Here is a 10,214-nt window from a genome sequence, read left to right on the forward strand (position 1 = left end):
AGGAAAAGGATGGCTAAGATCATTCCAATGACCATCAGAACTTTCCAACCCCAGGCAGATATCAGTTCCCAGAACCACCCCACCAGTGACCAATCTCCTTTATCCACGTGTATGGACTCAGATATTTTATGTAGTTTAGAGATGGCTTGATAAACTGTTGGAGTGTTGTCTGGTATGAAAATGCAACAACTGGATTGGATAACCTTACATACCCCACCACGGTCTGCAAGTATAACGTCTAGAACCATGCGGTTCTGCAAAGTCATGAGGCGATCCGCTTGGAGCTCAGCTGTCAAATTACCAAGGGCACCAGCCGTAACATTAACAGTGGATTCAACCAAACGAGTCAGTTGTCTCAGGTTCCTACTATTAACCATAGGTCCCCAAAACGGCAGGAAACCCAAAAAGAAATCTCCCGCTTCCTGACCGGCAGTATCTTCCTTACTAATCACGCCTCTCACAACTCTGGTCTTGTGATAGTCAGAGGCGGCAGTAAATGTTGGCGGTAGCAGATTTGCAATATAACATGTGCCCGAGAAGTCAGGGGGCAACCATGTATATGCTCGGTCATTGCAGATAAAATATGTACCCTTGGCAGCCAAAAACGCTGGAGAAAACTGTGACGGAAAAGTGTACGTTTCAGTACAGTCACTTCTTCCCAGTTGAGCCCTAGGATTCTGACCGTTACCTTGCAAACAGAACCGACCTATGTGGGGTACGACCCAGATTGGGGATGAGATTTTCCGTTGTCTTTCACCTAGACTAATACTATACCCCGTCGCGTTCCACCCTACATAAGCTCTCAATTCTTCTTTGGGGATGGATGAGTATGCATCGATATCTCTACTCATATCGGCAACTCCTTTCACTAAAGCTTTGTTATTGGTGCTAGGTCTGATGGAACGCGGTTGTCGCGGGGAGTACGCATCTAGTGCATAGAGAAACATGGTCTGGAATGCCCATGACGATCCATTGTAACTATACGGCAGCACCAGATAGGGAATACCCTTATTAATGGTATGTGGCATTAAACCGCACACCCAACAATTTGTTGTATTCATGACTAGTTGGTGCTGGTGCAGGAGCTGAATAAACGAGTTATTCACAAACTCAGACCGTCTAGCTTGTTCATGTTCAGGCAGGGGGTGAAAAGAGTGTGAGGAGATAGTAGGAGGAGGTATAGGCTGTACAGTGGGGGCAATGGGCTCTTGAGAGGAGAAGAATACAAATCCTACAGTAAACACTACCATACTACATAATACGAATAGGCATAAAAATACAAAACGTTTGCTCCTCATTACTTTGCATATTCTTGCTTTAGAGTTCATTTCCTCAGTGAGTCTCTCCATCTTACAAAACTCCATCCTCTAATCGTGCCGCTCGCGGCGGGTGAGTATCTTCTGCTAAGGAGTACGCCTGTCAGTCCAGGGAACGCCCTAGACCAACCAGAACCGTCGACCTAACGTCTTCGTCCTGTACCCCAAAGTCTTGGCACCGCGACCCTGCGGCTGAACCCGGATGGTGGTTCGAAAAACAAAAATTAAGAAAGTCCTTCAGATGGGAGAGCTCTGGCTATCAAAAAATAAAGAGGTAAAAGAAAAAGAATATTTATTTGTCCATAGGCCTTGGTCTCAGATTGTAATGGAGACGGCCAGGTACTGTTTGGTCTTGGAACAAGAGTTCAGGCTCTGCAGTGTCCAATCGAATTGACGGTGGCACAGCTTCTTGCAAAATATCGTCACTTTCCTGCACCGCAGTTGTGCCTTTTATGCGTGCATCACTGAACGGCACAAAACGAGGTACAGTGTCTGTTTCAGAGTCTGCGATACCCTCCTGGACCCACTGGTCATACGGCAGAGGCAAAGGGATCCTTTTGATGTGGGCGCCGTGGATCCAGTTTTTCTTCCCCTCCACTCGAACAGCTGATCTTGTAGACAGTAGTACGAGGTGAGGGCCAATCCAGCGGGGCTCATCGTTGCTTTTCCGCTGAAAATTTTTCACCAAGACCCACGTGCCAGGGTCGATAGGGTGTCCTGGAGCCTCAGAGGCCTGGGGGAGAGTATCATGCACCTGTTGGTGTAAAACACGCAGTTTAACCGTCAAATCATACAAGTAATCAAGCAGTACTGGATGTTCGATTTCACTGAATTTTGTCGGTCTTGGCACACCCCATACATTGGCCGGGCGGCCAAAAACGACCTCGTAGGGACTAAGTCCCACTCGTGAATGCACGGTCATTCTAGTGGACAGGAGTGCTAGAGGCAGAGCGTCAGGCCATTTAAGACCTGAGCTCGCTTGGATTTTGGCCAGTTTGAGTTTTAGAGCGCCATTATAGCGCTCTACTAATCCAGCTGATTGGGGGTGATTTGCAGCGTGAAACTTCTGCCTTATACCTAGTCCCTCGCACACATTCTTCATCACTTTACCCACAAACTCACTTCCATTATCACTCCACACCATTCTTGGCATTCCAAACCTAGGGAAAAATTCCTTCACAAGGGCTTTGGCTGTGGACAGAGCATTGTTATCTTTTAGAGGATAGGCCTCTATCCATTTTGAGAAAGCGCAAACAACCACCAATACATATTTCAGGTTGTTGCACCTTTCCATGTGGATAAAATCTAGTTGCAAAACTTCAAATGGATATGATGGAGGCGCAAAATGACCAGCTGGAGTTGGGGTTCCCCTACCAGGGTTGTATTTCAAGCATACCATACAATTCTTGACCACATTCTCCGCACACTTAGGAATTCCAGCATTCTGCCATACTGGAGCCAACAACTTACAGATTCCTTTCGTACTGATATGTGCCATTCCATGTGCCATAGTAACCACTGGAAGCACATATGCATGAGGTAACAACCATCGCCTATGTTCTGACAAATCAATCCAACAACCATTCTCATCTAACTTACCCATACTTTCTCTCCACTTGCTTAACTCTTTCTCTGTGGCTTCAGCTTGAAGGGACTTTACACTCTCTATTGTGTTTTCACACATTCCAACATCACCAACCCATCTGGCAGGGCCTGCAACATACATTCGAGTCTTTACATCTTTTGCCGTTTCTTTCGCGACTTCATCAGCAAACGCATTACCACAACCAACATCATCAGTGATTTTCTTGTGCGCACTGCATTTCATAATCGCAACTTGCAACGGTAGGGTCAGCGACTCAAGGAGATCATTCACCAACTTGCCATTCTGAATCTTAGCTCCATGCGAAGTCAGGAACCCACGTTCCTTCCACAATCACCCAAAACTATGAGCCACGCCAAAGGCGTACTGGCTATCTGTATAGATGTTCACTTCCATTCCTTCAGACAACACGCATGCTCTCGTAAGGGCAATTAATTCTGCTGCTTGAGCCGAATTTTGGGGCACACGCGCAGTTTCCACAATCGTGTGCAAAGTCGTAATAGCATATGCAGCAGTCGTATCACCATTCGGAAGCTTGAAACACGAACCATCCACCCATAAAGTACCATCACACTCAGTCAGGGGAGTATCTTTAAGATCTACTCTTCCTTTCGTCTCTTCTTCTGTTCTGAACAGACAATCATGTTGCTCAATCTCATCCAGGTCTGCTGGGATTGGTAATAGTGTAGCTGGATTCAACGTGTTGCATCTCTTTATGTGTATATGGTTTGCTAACAGTGTCAGCTCATAACCAGATAATCGCGCACTAGTTAAGTGTTGTGTCTTGGTCCTGTTTAACAATGTGTCCACAGCATGTGGAACCATAACAATCAATGTGTTATCCATTACTAGTCCAGCAGACTGTCGAATAGACATAGCTGCAGCGGCTGTGGCTCTCAGACAACTTGGCAATGCCCTCGCTACAGGGTCCAAGGTTGATGAAAAGTATGCGCATGTACGCGGTCTGTCGCCAAAAGGCTGTGTTAACACTGATAATGCGCAACCATCTTTCTCATGAACATACAATGTAAAAGGCTTGCTGTAGTCAGGGGTACCCAACACAGGAGCTGAACACAATGCTTTACGCAATTCCAAAAAACCTTTCTGACACTCTTCAGACCATGGGATAGGATTCGGTGTGTCTTTGCATGTTAATGCTAACAAAGGTTTTGCCAACAAGGAAAAATTGGGAATCCAATGCCTACAGTATGAAGTAATGCCCAAGAAAGCACGCACTTCTCTCTGTGTTCTTGGCACACTCAACTGTGCAATGGCTTGAATTCTTTCTGGGGTCAGTTTCCTTCCCTCCTTCGATAAGAGATGACCTAAGTAGGTCACTTCTTGTCGACAATATTGCAGCTTTGAGAGAGACACTTTGTGATGGAAGGCAGACAAATGACGCAACAATGACAAGGTAGCATTTTTGCAAATCTTTTCAGTATCCACGGCGATCAATAAATCGTCGACGTACTGAATGAGGATAGCGCCACCAGGTAAAACCAGTGCATCAAGCTGCGCTTTTAAAGCCTGACTATATATTGATGGACTTTCACAGTAGCCCTGGGGAGCGCGTTTAAAGCGGAAGCTGCGACCTCCTAAACTAAAGCCAAAAATGTCTCTGCTCTCCTCTGCAATTGGGATGCTAAAGAAAGCATTCTTTAGATCGATCACTGAGAACCATGCAGCAGAGGCTGGAATCATGGTTAACAAGGCAGTTATATCAGGGACAACTGGAAACTGTGGTACAACAATCTTATTAACCTCTCTAAGATCATTCACAAATCTGTAAACAGGTGGCTGTGAAGGGTACGTTCGTTTTAAGACAGGTAAAACAGGACTATTGCAAACGTTGCCTCTTGTCTCTTCAATTACACCCTTTTTAATCAAATCACTGACAATTGCTAACAATGCTTTCTGACCTTCATTGGAGATCTTATACTGGGGAATACGTGGCAATCTGACATTGGCTTTTAAAGTGACCACATATGGCGGTATTTCCAAGAGACCCACATCGTTGGGACCAGTGGCCCAAAGGGCATCCGGAAGGGATGAAAATTCAGATGGCATTGCATTTTTAGACAAATACATCGGGGACATCACTTTCCTACCTAATGTACGTTGTACTCTGAGGGAGAACAATATAGTGTTGCATGCAATCTTTTTAGCAAATCCAAGCCTAGCAAATTTTCACCACAACCTGTTGTTAGAATGAGGGGTGCTTTTAGCTCACAAGGTCCAACAGAAAGTGACATAGGACTAGAAATCGGGTTCTTAACTGGGGCGCCAGAAAAACGTACTGAGACATTCATTTCGCCAGACAAAGGCGCGCCAGGGAGTTTTGAATGCATGATTGAACTCTTTGCAGCACCAGTATCCAGCAGAAAGGGTTCCGTTACATTTGCTGTAGTTACTTTAACATAGGGTCCACTCTGATCCACTGGCACTGAAACAACTCCCTCTCTCTGCCTACGGCGGTCCTAGTAATCATCATCTTCTACATTGTCGTCTTCTGCATAATAATCATTATTGTAGTACTGAGCTGTATTACCAGTCGCGTTGGCTTGCTGATCAAAGCTATTTATGGTATTTTGAGGCGGGAGAGGACGCGCGTTCTGTAGAATATTTCCACGCCCTCTGCCTCTAGGAGCTTGCTCCCACCTCTACCTCTTGCGCCATACGCATTACTGTTACGCTGCATTAATTTAGGGCAACTATATTTAAAATGACCTTCCACTTTGCAATATGAACATTGGTTGGGACCTACAGGGATTCGTGGTTGATAATACCCGTTCATTTGCTGACTATTCCGAAACTGTTGGGGCTGCTGATAGATACCTTGTGTTTGCCTATAATTACTCTGTCCTCCACGTGGCGGATAGGCCTGCTTCAAAAGGACCTTTGTCTTTAGTTCTTTCGTTTTCTTATCTGTTCTATCCTTCTCATCTTTGTCTCTATTCTCATAATACTGTGCAGTAGCCAGTATTTGCGCTGAAGAGGAAACAGCCCAAGAACTTTCTGAATCTTTAAGTTTCTTACATAACTCAGGAAGTAAATTCTGCACAAATTTATCAACGAATAACCGTTGGCCACCTTCAGTGCTCATGTCTTGGCCACTGTGGTCGATAAACGTTTCTTCAAACCTGGTGAAGAAATCAGACACTGTCTCATCTTTCTTCTGCTTGCATGCGGATAGTTTATCCCAATTTACGCGCATCGCGGGCATTATGGTCTTCATGTATGTAATAATTCTACCAGGGAGCGCTGCTATGAGGGGCTCAGGTTTTGCACCACCAACTTGTCTAGCGTCTGCAGCAACAATATTAGCCCATGTAACACCCAATTCTGCAGCGTGATCTACATTACGAATGGATCCCCATAAAGGCTGTGGAACAACATTCCCAAACAACATATCTATATCGGCCAGATTCATTACACATGATTCTGCAGTTTGGGATAACTCCTTATAATATCCTGCAGGGTTTTTACGGGGATCAGGCAATGTCTGTTTAAGTGCTAACACCTCAGATCGCTTCCATGGGACATGTACCCAAACACGCTGAAAATGTGCTGGAGCAGCAGCAATACCTTGAGCGGCATCAGCCGCAACAGCTTCCTTCCATACTGGAGGGACTTCTCTCATAGGGTATTGTCGCGCTTTTCCCTTCTTCCCCACAGGGAAATCTTGTGTAAACAACGGCTGTTGACAATCATCATTCCTCAACGATAATAAGATCGCAACTGCTTTATTGACATCGGGGCCCACAATCGTACCTTTCCCAAAATCGAATCCCACCTGACACAACTCCTGCGGACTTGGATCTCTACCATGATCATCCAATTCCTCACAGAGAATTTCACACATTTTCTCGAACACATACCTCTGTTTCGGGGCATCCCATTGATGAAACACATCAACAACTGATTCCACATCATAGCATGAAGGGAAACCAATCCACCTACGCGCCAGATGATCTAACACCTCTTTCTCGTCAGAATCAGGCAGCTGACTGCGCAATTGCTTACGCTGTAAGGCAGGAGTCGTACTAGATGACCCAAAGAGAGGCGACATTAAACTAGTAACTACATTAGCTAGTCGTTGTCGTGCTGAAGGAGAAGTTGAGGCAAAAACGGGGGGATAGACAGAGGGAAGAAAAACAGATTCAGATACAGGTACCTGGGTAGTGTAAGAAGGAGCGCCAAGGGAAGCCGCTGGCGTGTTAGACAAAGTCGCAGGAAGCGCGGGGGTAACAGGTAACAAAACTGGCGGCCCTTGAGAGGGCTGCACTGCAGGGATAGGAGCCAGCTGAGGAGGAGCTGGCGGCTGTGGGAAGACTTGCGGCATATTTACTGGAGGCTGCACATTTACAGGCTGTGGAGGTGCTGTGGCATTTTGCGCATATGGGGGTGGCGAACTTAACAAATGGGACATTAGGGAATCTTTCTCATTCTCTTTTGTCTCATCTTGCACAAAGGGTGACAAAACAGGGTAACATTTATCAATCCCTAGTTTGCGCTGTCTATGCAACTGTTCCCTCATTTGTTCCTCCTCATTATCTTTAAATTGCACAGCTGCTTGCATCACTGACATACCTCTCTCTCTCTTATTTCTTTTCGCTAGCTTAATTTCCTTCTGTTTGGCTTCCTTTCGCCATAAGCGGAAAGAATCAAACATCGCCGGCCGGGCTTTCTTTTTAAACAATTTAACTTCCAAATTATCTAAGATATCTGTATCGAAACTACCATTTTGGGGCCATTTTAAAACACCGTCCTTTCTGGTGTATCGGATCCATATTTCATTATATGCAATGGGGCCCACGCCATGTTTTACATAAAGCTCATAAGTTGGAGTTCCAATTGGAGGAACCGGACATGAATACTCCAACTGGAAATCCCTTCCACAACCCAAGCAAAATAGTCTTCCAAATGCACTAGCACCAGGCATCTTCGCTCACTAGTCTAGTTCCCAACTTCAGAGGATTATCGATTACGATAGTCTCGTGAATACACGAGTCCTCTGGCTTTGGGGTTTGCAAACTCCAAATAAACCAAAATTATCCCGAAGGATACCAAACAAATTGGGAGACGCTCCACTTATACTTAACTGAATATCGATGATCAATGGCGTCACCAGAAGACTCTCTCGATTGTTTCGCTCTACCAAAATCGTCAAGGGTCCAAAACAGGGCGATTAATCAGGGCAGCAGTCCTTCGTAGCCGTCGGGACGCGGAGAACCTCGCAGAAAAGACTTTCGGACCACGTCGACATGCAGGGGTCGATGAAGTGGCGGCCTTCCTCCAGAATTTCCACACGAAGCTCCTCACGAACCTCTGGCTTGGACCGGTACCGCTGAAATCGCCCAACGTTGGGCGCCAACTGAAGTACTGGGTATTTTAAGCCCAGCGGTGCAGGGGAACACACCCTATGACTTCGGGGTTCTTCCTGTTTCAGACCTACAGAAACACAGAGTCTTCTGGGTGAAGTCAAAGATCAGTTTATTGGCTGCAGACCAATTACAGGTATCCTAGAAGTACAACAACGTGTATGTTCTCAGGAGACTGCTGAAAATCACAGAAACGGGCTTCTTCTTAAATACAGAATATCCTGCCTCAGGCATACATTCCTAGGTTTATGATATGGCCATTACATGTATACATTTCAAACGAAAAGGCAGAGTCATGATGACCATCCCACATTCCAGTTAAGCCAGACCGCAATTATTTACACAGCAAGGCTCAGATCCCACATCAGATATCGATAGGCCCCAATAAACATGAGCATCTCCTGTTTTGGGAAACAAGCCATAAAGCAGGAACAGTCAGGTGAGAAAGATATTAGCTGGAGGCTCGTGTAGGATGAAAAGACTTTATGGTGTGTCAAGCCCTGATGCTAATCACAGGTGGCCAGAGGACGGGGAACTCGTGGGACCAGTTTGACCTGGGGCAGCGGAGCCAAGCTGCCCAGGTCACAGAAAAGTCAAAGAGCCACATGTGCTCTAAAAGGCCCGTTTTCGCTTCATGCTATATAGCCTATGTGAGGGCAACCATAAGATGGCCACCGATACAAAATGGAACCCACGTAGTGATGTGAAATAGCGTATACACAGTGCATTCATAGCTAAAACGTTACACAAAGCACTTGTACATACCGCATTAACCATTCGCGGTTCACTATTACCGGGATAGACAGGGGTAGGGCCCTGCCTCCTACGCGGTCCCAAATTCTAAAGTACGACAGCGCGGTGCAGATCCTGTGGTCGGGACGACGCGCTCCTTTGGAATCAGAGGCAGGGCGGAAAGGGAAAGGCGGGCTGCTGGCAATACACGCCCAGCCAGTCCTACTGTGGTTGAGCTACTAAGGGGATCAGGTCAGAGGCAAGAACTGGAAGAGACAGCTCACAAGCAACAGAGAGCAGTGGAAGTAACTGCTTCAACGCCGATGCCAGCAGATGGATAGAGTGCCTGTCTTCAGTTGTGTTAAAGGGTAATAAGTTACTCTTCTGGTGTGGTCACAAGGCACCAAAACACTGCTTATTTGAGAATAATGAACACATGTGTGAAACGAAGAAATAAAGTTGAAGTGACACTTTTATTCAACAAGTCATTAGCACAGCAAAAGAAATATATTCATCTATTCATTAGCTTAGAGAGAATAATATGATCATAGTTCAATCAGTCAGAAATATCAATCACAAAATACTTGTCAATAAATGTGTAGGTGCTTGGAAGGCAATCCTGAAATGAGAAGACTAACCATCCAAGAATTACAATTTAAAGGCTCATTAAATGCAATGAATTGGGTGAGAACTGAGAATAAATGAAGAGATCAAAAGGTAATAAGGGTTATCTAAATTGTGATGTACCACCTGAGAGAAGGCATAGAAGTCCCATATTAGATAAACGGCCGGCTGGAGAACCCACGCTTGTTCTAGGCACTTGCAGGAGAGTTCTGGGCTCCTAAGTGGGGTGCAGGACATATATACCTGGTTAATGCAGAATGGTTAAACTGCATTGACATTGGTACTGGAGTCATACTGGCTCAGGTGGCGACCGCACGCCTACAGTGTTATTGCTAAACCCTAAGGACGCAGAAGTGGTGACCCATTGTGTCAAGTGTTTGAGCGGGTGGTCGGCCATGCTTGACCGCAAGTTATAAACAAATCATATTTTTATTATACATTTCTCGAAACGAGTACATGAAAGTGGAACTTGAAACAGGTGCTGTTGGGGCAAGGTGCTGTCTTTGGTTACATCTTGATCAAGCTTGGAAACTTTCATTAAAAAAATTGAAGCAATAC

Source organism: Triturus cristatus, chromosome 7, assembly GCF_964204655.1.
Source record: "Triturus cristatus chromosome 7, aTriCri1.1, whole genome shotgun sequence".
Taxonomy (NCBI): Eukaryota; Metazoa; Chordata; class Amphibia; order Caudata; family Salamandridae; genus Triturus; species Triturus cristatus.